Below are 15,533 nucleotides of genomic sequence, written 5' to 3'. Positions count from 1 at the left end.
CTAACAGTCCTACTTTTAAGACCTTCCTTTCTATCACATTTATTTTTAACTACCACAAAAACAGCTTCATGATCACTAATACCATCTATTACTTCAGTTTCTCTATAGAGCTCATCTGGTTTTATCAGCACGACATCCAGGATATTTTTCCCTCTGGTTGGTTCCATCACTTTCTGAATCAGCTGTTCTTCCCATATTAACTTATTTGCCATTTGTTGGTCATGCATCCTGTCGTTCGCATTTCCTTCCCAATTGACATCTGGCAAATTCAGATCTCCCGCTACAATCACATTTCTTTCCATGTCGTTTCCCACATAGCTGACTATCCTATCGAATAATTCCGAATCCGCGTCAGTGCTAGCCTTTCCCGATCTGTACACTCCAAATATATCAAGTTGCCTATTATCTTTAGAAATGAGCCTTACACCTAGAATTTCATGTGTCTCATCTTTAACTTTTTCGTAGCTTACAAATTCTTCTTTCACCAGAATGAACACTCCCCCTCCCACCATTCCTATCCTATCTCTACGATACACACTCCAGTGCCGTGAGAAAATTTCTGCATCTATTATATCATTTCTCAGCCATGATTCAACTCCTATTACAATATCTGGTAAATATATATCTATTAAATTACTTAATTCTATTCCTTTCTTTACAATACTTCTACAGTTCAACACTAACAATTTTATGTCATCCCTACTTGATTTCCAGTTCCCTGTTCCCTTATCACCGCTCCCTAGGCCATGTGCTGTGTTTAAGGTTGCACTGTTGGGAAGACTGTGACAGGATTTTGAGCTGCACGTTAGTTCCCAGTTTTGTACCATAAAAGTAACTTTTTTTGAAGAGGGCCATTTCGTCACTGAGAAGCGAAAACTATGTACATCCTCGGTAAGTTATGAAGTTTTTTTTTTTATTCTAACAGTAGCAAGACAATCGCGGATGCGTGCCTAAGTTCGATATGTAGGCCTATATATTTTGTCAAATGCCCGGCGACTGATTGGAACCTCAAATTGCACCATCAAAATTGCGGGTAAATATTTTGTAATTGGCGGGCGTGATAACTCAGTTCCAATGGTTCTATATTCTCATCCCGACGGCCCAGGCTTGAATCGCACTCTATGCATGAAACGTTTTTAATATGGGAAGTCACGTTCTATTGATAGGGATTGTACTTAAAACACAAGATCCCGTCCCTTATCTTTCTCTATACTTTTGAGGCATAACCGCGTCATTTATGGTGGTGTATTTTGAGTATCCAACCATTCTTCGGGCTTGCCTTGTACCTTAAATGGTGAGTGGATGCAGTGGCGCACCCACAAAATAATTTCAGTCGAGGCCAGTAGCGTGGATACAACTTTCCCTTGGAAGGGGTTGTGAAAATATTTTTTTATTTTTTATTTAGAATTTGCTTTACGTTACACCGTACGTCTTATGGCGACGATGGGAAAGGAAAAGGCTAAGAGTGGAAAGGAAGAGGCCGTGGCCTCAATTAAGGTACAGCCCCAGCATTTGCTGGGTATGAAAATGGGAAGCCACGGAAAACCACCTTTAGGGTTGCCGACAGTGGAATTTGAACCCATTATCTCCCGGATGCAAGCACACAGCTGTGCGCCCCTAACCACAGGTCAACTCGCCGGTGGATATGAAAAAAGCTGGTCCTACCGAGTGCGGTGACGGATCTTCAGTGGATATTGATGGCTTTGATTGTTACCATGTACAATCATAACTCCTGTACTCTTAACATAAACCGGCTGCATTATTGAAACTGTTCATAAAATTGATAATATCGTTCTTCGTTTGTGAGGAAGTAGAATTTTCATTTAATTTGTATTCTTAAAAAAAGGAACCACTTTGGTACTACACCCCATTACGGAGGACTCAAGGCCAACTTTATTGCTCCCACAAACAAGGCGGTGTCTTCCCCATCCCATGCCTTTCTTAACTCTGTTAGTGCCGGGAAACGAATGCAGGATGCCTTAAGTTAAATTCTAAAATAAGGAGACCTAAAAGTAACCAGTCGGCCCCGCGGTGTAGAGATAGCGTGCCTGCCTCTTACTGGAGGCCCCGAGTTCGATTCCCGGCCAGGTCAGGGATTTTTACCTGGATCTGAGGGCTGGTTCGAGGTACACTCAGCCCACGTGTTTATAATTGAGGAGCTATCTGACGGTGAGATGGCGGCCCCGGTCTAGAAAGTCAAAAATAACGTTGGAAAGGATTCGTCGTGCTGACCACACGACACCTCGTAATCTGCAGGCCTCCGGGATGAACAGCGGTCGCTTGGTAGGCGATGGCCCTTCGAGGCTGTTACGCCATGGAGTTTGGTTTGTAAAACTGAACGGAGAAGGAAGCGAAACCCCTGCTAGGCCCTTTAGCTTCCAGCTAGTCCTTCTGTCCGGCCTGCTGCATTTAGAACAGTTGGAAAACGTACGCCGTAATAAATGCTCCTCATAAAACCTTTATAAAAATACTAACTGCATCAATATATAAAAATAATCACAAACGCCTCCTTTTCATGTGGCTCAGTTGGTTGAGTCGCTGTCCTTCTGAGTCCGAGTACGCAGGTTCAAATCCCGGCTTGGGTCGGTGGCCCTTAAAACGGTGTTTAAATGGCAACAGCTCCATGTCGTTGGTTTTCTGGCGCGTTATTAAAAATTTTACATACGAATATTAGCGTCACAAAACTGTAACTTTATACTACTATATTCTGTCTCCTAGGCTTGCGAGCGAAACTAATTAACAATTTGCTTTACGTCGCACCGACACAGATAGGTCTCAAGGTGACGGTGGGATAGGAAAGGCCTAGGAGTGGGAAGGAAGCGGCCGTGGCCTTTAATTAAGGTACAGCCCCAGCATTTTCTTTGTGTGAAATTAGGAAACAACGGTTAGCCATTTTCAGGGCTGCCGACAGTGGGGTTGGAATCCACTATCTCCCGTATGCAAGCTCACAGCTGCGCGACCCTAACCGCGAGGGAAACTAATAGGACAAGGTAAACCCTACCTATCATATGTTGTGACGTATATTTTTCTTTACCAACTAACAAAATATCCTTACCCATACGCTTTACATTATTTATTTATTTATTTATTTATTTATTTATTTATTTATTTATTTATTTATTTATTTATTTATTTATTTATTTATTAGTGCCTTTTGTACAGTGGCGAAGTTAGGGCTCCAGGCCCTTCGTACACTTAATCACATACTAATCAGAATATTAAATAAAATACTGAGATACATAAAATAGTTAAAACTACATAAATTAATAGAACTAAAAATAAATACAATTGAAAATAAATTTAAATATATCACTAACTAAATTAATTTTAAAACTCATTAATATTAAAAACTCTTAAAAATGACTAATCCTCAGGCACGTACACATTCATACTTCAACCATTAAGTCATTGTCCTCAGGAGATAGTCTCGGCAGGTGACCTTAAATCGTGATTAAAGAAAGCTAGTTTCTCTGACCTGAGCTGGCAGGGAATTCCATAATTTGGCGACAGTCGCCACAAATGATCTATTATTTTGTTTGTGGGGTGCAGTGGAATAGGAAGAATGAATCTAGAACGTGTATTTAAGTTGAGAAAAGGTGATAAAAAGATGAATTGAGAAGAAATATACAGTGGCTGACTTTCAGCTACCATTCTAAACACCATCGTTAAAGTGTGTAGCTGCCGACGTTTATCAGACATCAGTCATGAGACAGACTGATAGTATGGGGTGATATGAACATCGTACCCGATATTGTAAATAAATCGCAGGCAGGAATTCAGTGCTCGTTGAAGTGTGTTTCTTCTCTCGTCATGTCAACTAAAACAACGTCACAATAATCAAGAATAGGGAGAATGAATGTCTGTGTTAGTTTGGCCTGTAGCTCAAATGGAAATGCATCCCTCTGCAGTTTAAGAGGGTGAAGAACTCCAAAAATATTTTTACATATTTCTTTCGTGTGATCAGACCAATCAACTGTTTCATTCATCATTACGCCGAGATTTTTAACCGTTTTACTGTAGGGAATAATGTTACCATTCAGTAGGATAGGCGGGATTACGACATTGTTTGAGCAGCTCAGTAATTTTCGTGATCCAATTATGATTACCGGAGATTTTGTGCAGTTTAGTATAAGAGGGTTTCGTTGTGCATCTATACTGAGTCGTCGGAAGTCAATGTTAATGTCTTGTCTTGCAGTGTCGATATATTTGAAGATCGTCAGTATAGAGGTGGTGTGTGTTATTTCCTGTCAGTAATGGTATGTCATTGATGTAAATACAGAAAAATTTAAGCCCTGGAATACTGCCCTGTGGGCAACACTAAGTTTCATTTTCCATTTAGAGACCTTGTCGTGTACTGTTAGACGCTGTTGACGGTTACTCAAGCCAGGTCGAAATTTAGCAGTTTCATTTTCTTTATCATAGAATTACTGTAGTGTCAAAGGCGCTACTGAAGTCAAGAAGGATAAGTATAGTGAGCACTCGTTTGTCCATAGCGTTTCTAATGTCTTCAGTAACCTTCAAAAGTGCTGTCGCGGTACTGTGAGCCTTCTTAAATCCAGTTTGCAAAGGATCCAAAAGAGCATTTTGATTTAGGTATTCCAGAACTTGCTCGTATACTAAACGTTCAAAGGCTTTAGAAAGCGCAGGGAGTATAGTCATAGGACGGTAGTCAGGGGGTTATTGTATGTCTAAACTCTTTTTTTACCGGGCGAGTTGGCCGTGCGGTTAGGGGCGCGCGGCTGTGAGCTTGCATCCGGGAGATAGTGGGTTCGAATCCCACTGTCGGCAGCCCTGAAGATGGTTTTCCGTGGTTTCCCATTTTCACACCAGACAAATGCTTGGGCTGTACCTTAATTAAGGCCACTGCCACTTCCTTCCAACTCCTGGGCCTTTCCTATCACATCGTCGCCATAAGACCTATCTGTGTCGGTGCGATGTAAAGCAAAGTAGCAAAAAACCCTCTTTGATTTAATGGAATGCAAAACCTTTTCAACCTGATTTCTGTGACACTGTGAAATGTGAATGGTGGATTGGCTGGAGGGGAGGGCGGTGAGTCTGTGGAGTTAGTTGGGGTAGGTTGAATATTTATCTACTAAACTCTTTTTTTGCTATTTTGCTTTACGTCGCACTGACACAGATAGGTCTTACGGCGACGATGGGAAAGGAAAGGCCTAGGAGTTGGAAGGAAGCGGCCGTGGCCTTAATGAAGGTACAGTCCCAGCACTTGCCTGGTGTGAAAATGGGAAATCACGCAAAACTATCATCAGGGCTGCCGACAGTAGGGTTCGAACCCACTATCTCCCGGATGCGAGCTTACCGCTGCCCGCTCCTGACCGCACGGCCAACTCGCCCGTTGGTCTAAACCCTTAGGTACCGGTATAATACTGGCTGTTTTCCAGACAGTAGGGAAAGTTCCGTTTAGTAAACAGTAGTTCAGTATGTGCGTCAGTAGTATAGGCAGGACAGCACCCATAATGTTATGTATGAAAGTAATAGGAATATCATCTACACCTGTAGCCTTTGATTTAATAGAACGCAAAGCCTTTACAACCTGATTTTCTGTGACACGATGAAATGTGAATGGTAGATTGGCTGGAGGGGAGGGCGGTGAGTCGGTGCAGTTAATTGGGGTAGGTTGAATATTTATTCTATTAAAGTAATCGTTCAGTTCGTCAAATTGAATGTCAGAAGTCGTCTGTCTCTGTTTTCCTACTCCCAGAGCTCTAAGTTGGTCCCATGCGCGATTAGAATTTAAGTTGTTAGCTAAATTGTGGAAATATATACATTTTTTTAAATTTCTGATTAACTGCCTTGTGCGATGTTTTAAGATGCGGTAAGATTCGAAGTCTGTGTCATCTAGGGTTTGTTTATAATGTCGAAATAACGAGTCACGGTGGGCCATCATTCTCTTGCCTTCATCATCTAGCCATGGACAAGAAGGACGAGAAACCTGTATTCGACGTTTATGTGTGTGTGTGTGTGTGTGTGTGTGTGTGTGTGTGTGTGTGTGTGTGTGTGTGTGTGTGTGTGTGTGTGTGTATTTCTTTGTCGCATTGTTTGTATAAAATGTCACTTCTTTATTGCTTCTCACATGACCATTATTATAATAACATTACCGTATTTATTCTAAACCAGAATATTGCATCCTTACTCAAACTGCTTATTCTTGCATTCATTTCACTTGTACTCGGAATATATGAAATGCTGCAGTTATGTTGGGATGGGAGTAGCAGAGGTAGTTCGGGGGCGGGGTGTCGTCCATGGAGTCCAGACACCCCAGGAGTTTTAACAAGTATACTTTTATTAAGCATTTCTTATGGTATAACGTATATTAATATTAGCTTCCGGAGTCCGACTCATTGGCTGAACGATCAGTGTTGGGGCCTTCGGTTCAGAGGGTCCCGGGTTCGATTCCAGGTCGGGTCGGGGATTTTAATCGCGTCTGATTAATTCTTCTGGCTCGGGGACTAGGCGTTTGTCCCAACACTTTCCTCTTCCTATTCAGACAACATACTACACTACCAGCCACCAAAGAAACACACAAGATTGATTACAGCCCTCCTTATAGGGTTAGCGTCGGGAAGGACATCCGGTGGTAAAACAGGGCCAAATCCACATGTGCAACACAGTTCGCACCCGCGACCCCACAGATGTGGGAAAAGCGGGGGGGAGGAAGAAGCAGAAGAAGAATATTACTATTAGCTTCCGGAATCCCCACGAATCCACCACTTTTACTTGGATCCAAGGACACTAATTTCCTTTCTAAGTATTCTACACCACCTAAACTCTGGAAGTTTGGACACCTATCAAAATAAAATTCTGGATGGATGCCCCCCACCCCCCAAACTGAAATCCTGGCTACGCTACTGGTCGGTGTGGGGTCGAAGGGCGGGGGGGGGGAGGTCGGCGGCACAAGAATTCTTCCTTCTGGTGAACCCCCAGTGACGAAAGTCACGCGCCGCCACTGGATGGTTGAATATATTTATTTTACATTGGAAGCAACTGAGATATTTTGGTTGGTCAGATTTTATTCAGTAAAAATCCCAACGCTATTACTTCGACGGAACCAAAGAATGAAGATAAATTGAAAATTAGGAAATACAGTCTTAAGTTGGGAATTGATTATTATTACAGCTCTCAAAATCCATAATTGAAATTAATATTTGAGTTTCTCCCGTAAAACAGGGATTGATGGTTATTAATATAAGTCTATCAAAACGTAATGTAGTGGAAAATCAATGGCATTGCTTATCGAGCATCAACTGTTTCGTTATACGAACACTAGTATTCATCAGTTTTTAATGTATTATTTTTCAATTATTATCAATGCATCGTATAATTTCCGTTGAAATTCATAAATTTGATTATAATTACCTCGTGATATGAGTGTGAGTTCTTTCAGGATTTGTAATTATCGATTATAGATCTTATTTATCGAATCACGCAAATTATATTCATGCAGATTTGCTTCCTTGAAAAGATCCTACTTAAAAATGTCCTTCACGCAGTGAAAATTAAATGAAATTGAATCTAATCTAACCTATCCTAAATGAACATTAGCCCTGAGGACGTCAATATCCAGAAACGATCAGACGCACAATAATACGCGCACATATCTGTGAGGATCCAGCTCCCTAATGAAACATTTAAATTAAATTACCGGTCCAGTCGGGAATTCCAGCGCAACTTCATTTACGCTGGTAGGAGTCACCGAGTCATCTCGGAGGGGCTCAGTCCATTAGAGGAATAAAAGTGCATAACAACGTTGGATGCAATAAATTATTTTAAATTTATGTTCTATGTTGTTGGTTGTGCGTCCCACTAACTACTTTCATGGTTCTCGCAGGCGCCGAGGTGCCGGAATTTTGTCCGCCGGGATTTCTTTAACATACTCTGACAATTCAGCACTCAGATTATGCAACTGAAGCAGTCTAGTAAAGGAAGCTCCTCTTATTATGCTTTATGAACTCGATTCTCCACCAGAATCGGAGTCGATATATCTTGATTACTACTCCCAATTTCGCTACTCTTGCTTAACTGACATAAGCTCCGTGCAATGGAATTCTTTTGGCCTTTCTTATCCTGATTCATTGCGACAAATACTTTAATAACCTCCCCATTTCTTAATTAGATAACGCACGATTCGCTAAAATATTCCTTCATAAGTTATACAATCTCTGACTCACCAGTTGACAAGGTAAACAGAAATAGCGAGCGCGAAACGGAAGAAATGTTTGTCTGATGACAAAATAAAGGGCTCGCCTACATCAAAGATGAATCTTCTATAAATATAAAATAAGAGTTTTGTCTGTACATTGTTCAGAATTTGAAAAAAGTAGTATTTCTATATCAGTCATGTCCACAGTAACAAGGAAATGCACTTTTTACTTTTCCGTAATGTCTGTCTGTCTGTCTGTCTGTCTGTCTGTCTGTCTGTCTGTCTGTCTGTCTGTCTGTCTGTCTGTCTGTCTGTCTGTCTGTCTGTCTGTCTGTCTGTCTGTCTGTCTGTCTGTCTGTCTGTCTGTCTGTCTGTCTGTCTGTCTGTCTGTCTGTCTGTCTGTCTGTCTGTCTGTCTGTACACGCTCACGAGAAAACGACTGAAGAGAATTTAATGAAAATCGGTATGTAAAGTTAGGGGATGAGCCACTACAATCTAGGTTATAAATAATTTTATTCGCCCTGGCTGAAATGGTAGTTTAGGGGAAGGTCTAAAATTCAATTATCAAGTATTTATAATATTAGTGGCCCTATCGATAAATACTACATAACTAAAGTTACATAGAATTATATTTCCGATCATTTATGTCTTATACATTTTCTCCGTCCCGGCTATGATAACACAGATATTCACGAATTTTGATTTTTCTTGCTAAGTCCACATCAGAACAGCATTTAATGAAAATCGTTATATAGAGTCGGGGAAGAAGAAACTATAATCTAAGCTTTAAATAATTTTACTGACCCTGGATGAAATGGTAGTTTAGGCGTAAGCACCTAGAATTTAATTTTATTGGTCCTATAGAAGAGTACTACATAACAGAAGTTATAGAGAATACAATTTCTGGTCATTTAGGTTTTATTCGGTTTTACCGTACCGACTATGATAAGAGTAGTATTTCAGAGTCGGAAGTAAACTAACTTTGAAGGCCTACAATATCGAAAGCGCAGAACATTGATTAACAATAACATTACATTGACCATTGTTTGTTGTGATGTCCTTTGCCTCTTATGGTGCCCGATACATGGGATTACTGTTGCGTACCGATTATAACAGACTGACTGAATATTTGTGGGAAATAGCTAGGGAGTTAAAAAACTTTTTTCCTTAGCATGCCATTTCTCTGATACTGCTGTTACGTAACACACTGGTACATCATAGTACTCCAGCTATTCGATCCCTACTCTGACGCGCTGTTTTGAATGAGCATTGTGCACATTCGGCAGAGGTTCATTTAGTAATAGTAGTATGACCTGGTCTAGAATTACAATTTAGGCCTATTCCAAATTATAGCACTACAATTCACTAAATAATGCAAAATGCAACCTTGAAAAGAGCCGTTTCTAAAAAAAAAAAGTCTTCCTCTTCACTTTTATTAAATTCAACATTCATTCCAAATTAGCAGCGAAGAGGGGTTTTCTCCTCTGGCTTGGAGGAAAAATTTGCCTCCTATCAGATAGATTTTTCCGCCGCCAGTGTAGTGAAATGAGATTTTCCGACTCATCGGGTACTCCTAGGAAACAGATTAGTAAAAGGCCATAGATTTTCCCTGGGACTCTCCACTATTCGACCCCCCGCGCCGGAAAAGGACGAAGAGTGTTCACTGACCACGGCTGTCTGCGGCTTGGTCATTCCAGCTCTGGAACTTTGGACCGTTAGATCAGCAGCGTAGTACTGTTCGTTAAAAGTGAAAATGCGTGGTTTTTCATTTGATCGAGTGTTTCATATTGCTTTTAATCACGCCATTCCTACTGACGTCATTGTAATGACCTATGTTCATTTCAGATGGGAAAACCACTAAGACATTTTTTGAGGATGTAAAAAACAGGTGGAGAGTGAGTGTCTGCCATTATAATGAAAACTCCCCAGCCTGATCGTGACTGATTGTAGGTAAGCGGGCCTACCATTTACAATGAAAATTCCCTAACCCAGTCTTCATATGAGAAAAGATGTTTGGTGACTTCCCTGTCACGTTTCTAGGGTAACGTTAAGGGCTATGCAATATAATACAATCTTGCTCACAAGGTGTATACTACCTAACCTAGAATTCTGTATACAATGTAGAATTCCGTAGCGAAGCACGGGTACATCAGCTAGTCTATAAATAATATTGGTGATTCTGTTAGTAGTGATAATGATTTTCGCATGATGATCTGGTATTTCTAATGAATGTGAGGAAGATATTTCGTCGGAAACAATGGTGATGGTAGATGTAGAACATACATTCGTGTGGAAAAATGTAAGCCTTTAAATACTGAACGATCTAATATAATTCCATTTACAGGATATTCTGTTGTAGGGGTTGTATTACAGAATTACGGGAGGTGAGTGCGATTGACAGTTTCAAACTTTTTCCACACTCAGTGCACTTAGCTAACTTTTTATACTCACTACGTCTAAACCACTTCCAAACGTCAGGTATCTTCCTTTTGGGAATATGTATATGGTATATAACTGGTATATTAAAGTTACTACCAAAGCTTGAAACAGCTGTACAATTTCTGTTAATGCGAAAAATAAGCCAATAAGGAAACAAAAAAACTATCGTTGACTATCGATAATAGGCAACTGACTATCGATGTCAGACGATAGTGGTCGCTATCGATAACTATCGATAGCACTATCGATAGTTATCCGCCTCTAGGCCCTCTACAGTTTAATGCGAACCACGCTGTTGAACACTACGCATTGCTTCTCCTCAGTTGCGTTGTATTTTGCTGTATTTTGTTTGATAACATAGAGCTTGATAGCGAGTAATAATAATGGAAGTTGAGCAGTATCCGGTTCTTTACAATCCTATGAATGAAAATTATAAGAACTGGAGTGTGATTTTTTTTTAAAGAGAACAGCCTTGTCATTTTTACCATATGACATAAACTAACAATAAAATATTCGTAATATTACGTTTTAATCGGCTTGCAATACTCTTCCATTTTATTGCACACTGCCTGTTACTGCAATGTAGCCGGGAACTCCGTCATAGCGGGCGTTGAAAATCGCCGGAAATGTAGCCACCCACAATGCAAATGTAACCGTAAAATTAACTTAAAATTTGAGGTATTCACAATGCAGGAACGTAATGAGTACACAGCAGCCAATCAAAACACTGCCATGTTATTTAGCACGGAAAGGGTTTTTAGGCTATCTCGCTGTTTTATATTTTAATATCTCGATGAAATCAAACAACATGGTAGTGGAATTAGTATCACTTTAAACATCTCTTGCTTTGCTCCTGGGAGCTGTGTACATGAAAAGGAGAACTAAACAACGGTGCGGAAAATGGGTTCATCCCTTGATATTTCAGGGCGATTTCGGTAATCTACTCTAAGAAATGACCCTCATCAGTTCGTTTTGTACATGCGGATTAAACCTGGACTGTTTAACACTATCTCACGATTTGATTCTCCTTTCCTAATAAAAAGAAGACCGGGCGAGTTGGCCGTGCGCGTAGAGGCGCGCGGCTGTGAGCTTGCATCCGGGAGATAGTAGGTTCGAATCCCACTATCGGCAGCCCTGAAGATGGTTTTCCGTGGTTTCCCATTTTCACACCAGGCAAATGCTGGGGCTGTACCTTAATTAAGGCCACGGCCGCTTCCTTCCAACTCCTAGGCCTTTCCTATCCCATCGTCGCCATAAGACCTATCTGTGTCGGTGCGACGTAAAGCCCGTAGCAAAAAAAAAAAAAAAGAAGTGTAAGGTCTCCTTTACCGACATCTATGCTCCTAGCTATCACACTCCGATGAGATGTTTGGATGATATCGTTTTCGTAAACCCGCAGTCTGGCATAATGTTGAGAAATACACAGGGACACTGTTTTATCTATGACAGGGATTGTCTCTCGTCCGGTCGCCAGAGCTGCGAGCTTGTCTCACCATTCCCCGTCAGATTTCATTGCTAAAGTATATCTATTTCCACGTATTCTTTTTCGGTACAGCGTCTTTGTAATTCTTTTTCATTTTTTCATACATACACACAAAGATTATGTTGAACGAGAATTACAAGTGTGTCGTCGAAAGAAGTCATTATATCGTGCACAAAATACAATGTTTACGTCTGCTCTGATTGGCTGGTTCTTAAACCTCACGTAAAGTTAACCGCAAGAGCTTGGAGTTTGCAATCCTTCAATTTTAAGGAATCTCATTTAAGTTTACGTCGGCGCATTGTGAATGGTTCCATTAGATAACATGGCCGCTAACTTGTAGGTTAACGTTAATTTTAAGTTTACGTTACGTTACGTTTGCATTGTGAATGGGGCTTAAATGCAGAAAATGTGTACTACAGCTCTGCTCCTAGAACCAGTAAATAGCTGCCAGTGGAGCCCTGGCTTTAAGACTCGGCTAGCGAGTCCAGTGCTGATGTAACATGGTGCAACACGATTTACAAACCGAGTGGAAAGACGTAGAACAAACTTTGGAGCACCAAACAGGATGTGATTCATGGGGACGAGCTCGATGTGTTTGTTGTGTTGTATTCTACTAGATGGCAGACTGAACTGGATCTTTTCTGGACGGTTTCTTGGCTGAGTTTTAAATGAAGTTTGTCGGGTAAACACTAGTAAATGTGTCCACTTCTGTGGTGTAGTGGTTAGTGGGATTAGCTGCTATCCCCAGAGGTCCGGGTTTGATTGCCGGCTCAGCCTCTGGAACGGGGTCCACTCAGCCTCGGGAGGTCAAATGCCTTCCTTCCTTCCTTCCTTCCTTCCTTCCTTCCTTCCTTCCTTCCTTCCTTCCTTCCTTCCTTTCTTCCTTGCCTATCCTTTCCAATCTTCCCATCCGCCACAAGGCGCACGAGCCCCTATTCAGCATAGCAGTTGCGGCCGCCAGGGCGAGGTACTGGTCATTCTCTCCAGTTGTATTCCCAACCAAATGTCTCACGCACCACGCTGAGTCCGGGAGAAAAACCTATAATAATAAATAAACACTAAATACTCGCCAGAGATCTTTTACATGCCGTCATCGTACGACTCGGGGTGTCGAATGGAGTCTTTTTCGCCCTTTAAAAATCCGACTACCTACGTCGGGTTTGAACCAGTGGTCTTGGGATCAGAGATCGACACTCTACCAATGATCCATAGAGAGAGCTAAAATTTAATTATTTGTGGCGAGAAAAGAGCTAAGAATGTGTTGTTTATATAAATAAAGTACAAAATTAGGGGCTGCCTCGTTCGATGAGACAAAGGGCTGCATGGTTTACTCGGAAGGATGTGGCTTCGATTCCCCGTCAAGAAGTCGAACTATTTCGAAACGAGATTTTCACTAATGGAGAGGGCGACTCGTTGGCTGAATGGTCAGCGTACTGGCCTTCGGTTCAGAGGGTCCCCGGTTGGATCGGAGATTTAAATCGTTTCTGAATAATTCTTCTGGCTCGGGGACTGGGTGTATGTGTCCGTCCCAACACTCTCCTCATCATATTCAGACAACATACCACACTACCAACCACCACAGAAACACGCAATAGTGCTTACATCCCTCCATATAGGGTTGGCGTCAGGAAGGGCATCCGGTCGTAAAACAGGGCTAAAACCAGATGTGCTACGCCGTTCTCACCCGCGACCCCAAAGGTGTGGGAAAAGCCGTAGGAAAAGAAGAAGAAGACGACGATTTTTCACTTCTGGAAAGGCACAGTGTCTGAGGTTCGCTCAGCCCGCCAAAAATTGATATTCTGGATGCAAGGGCAACCGGGCCTAGTGCTAACCAAATGCCCATCTTCCGCTCCTCCATAGGTCTATCAATCTTGAGAAAAATGTGTAGTCTACTGTACAGACAAAATTCATTTTGCAGAATTGATGTCAGTCCGCCTCTGTAGTGCAGTGTGGTTAGTTGCCACTCCCGGAGGCCCGGGTTCAATTTTCGAATGAAGAATTGAACGGGGTCCACTCAGCCTCGGGAGATCAACTGAGCAGAGAGAGTTCGGTTCCCACCTCAGCCATTCTCGAAGTGGTTTTCTGTGGTTTCCCACCTAACGTAAACCGGTTGTGGGTGGGGGTGGTAGAATAACACCCAGAGGTTATCAACTTGGGAGCGTGAGTTGGCAACCACGAGCTCTTAGCAGAGTCCTGGCATTGCTTCTACTTGTACCAGGGTGCTAACCGACTTCCCTTGGTCAACTCTTGTTCTTTTCCGAACTCGACGCTGTTAAAGTATTCGAGGTCTAGGGAGTCTTTCATTTTCGCTCCCTTCGTGGCCCTTGATTTCTTCGATGTGTCGATCCCTTCCATTTTTACCCTCTGATTAGTGTTATTTAGAGGATGGTTACCTAGTTGTACTTCCTCTTAAAACAATAATCACCACCACCACCACCACCACTCCTTGCCTATCCCTTCCAATCTTCCCCATCCCCCACAAGACCCCTGCTCAGCATAGCAGGTGAGGCGGCCAATGCGAGGTTCTATAGTCGTCCCCGTGTAAGGACGTACCCTAAGGGTGCAACCTTACCCTTTCGCCCCTGTAATATTAAAGTATTGATTTATAGTAACTTTTCTTGCTGTTGGGTCTTTTTCAGTGTCGGTAACCATACAGTTTAGGGACCCTACTTGCCGATACGACGTCTTACATTTACCGTTAATCTGGCACGTTGGCAACGTTCAATCACTGTTCTAGCGTGAATTGCGTGTTGCCACCGCATTGGTGTTAAAGTCACTAATGATACATTTGCGAGAATATTTAAAGTATGTTTTCTTTTTCTGTGGGATTGTAAATCTATTTGCCTAATACCAGGTAAGTAGAATTGTGGCATGTTCGGATAATGCATTTAATAACATAGTTTGTGTGAAATGATGAGCACAACATTTTATTAATTACGTTCCTATTTCGTCCCATACTTATACGAACAGAATTCGATTGGGATGTCTAAGAAGGAAGAAAAATCTGCAAGAACTCCTCCGAAAAGGAAAGCAAGGTTACGTCCTTTACAAACATCAGGTCAAGAAATGCTTGTACATTGCTACGAGCAATTGAAACACGAACTACGACGAAGAAGGTATCAGCCGCAGTGATACGAAGCTAATGGCAAGAGTTTCATTATTAACTGGGGTAAGTGTTCGTTTTTATCTTATTTCTATGATAAGTTTCTGACATAATGACTATCAGTTCAAATGGAGCAGTATTTCATTCTGAACCTAACCTAACCTAATCATGTAGGCCTATACCATGTCTTGTGTCGACTTCGATACGGTTTGTAGACTTAACCTTTGTGTATTCCTGTTGACTTACGGTATATGTGTATGTAATATATTTCTGTGTGTGTATTCTTACAGGGTAGTGGTGAATATATATGTTATATATTATATTTTATTTAAAAATCTTAGAATACTTTA

The sequence above is a fragment of the Anabrus simplex genome, chromosome 13, assembly GCF_040414725.1.
Source record: "Anabrus simplex isolate iqAnaSimp1 chromosome 13, ASM4041472v1, whole genome shotgun sequence".
Taxonomy (NCBI): Eukaryota; Metazoa; Arthropoda; class Insecta; order Orthoptera; family Tettigoniidae; genus Anabrus; species Anabrus simplex.
Note: the sequence above shows the minus strand (reverse complement) of the source record.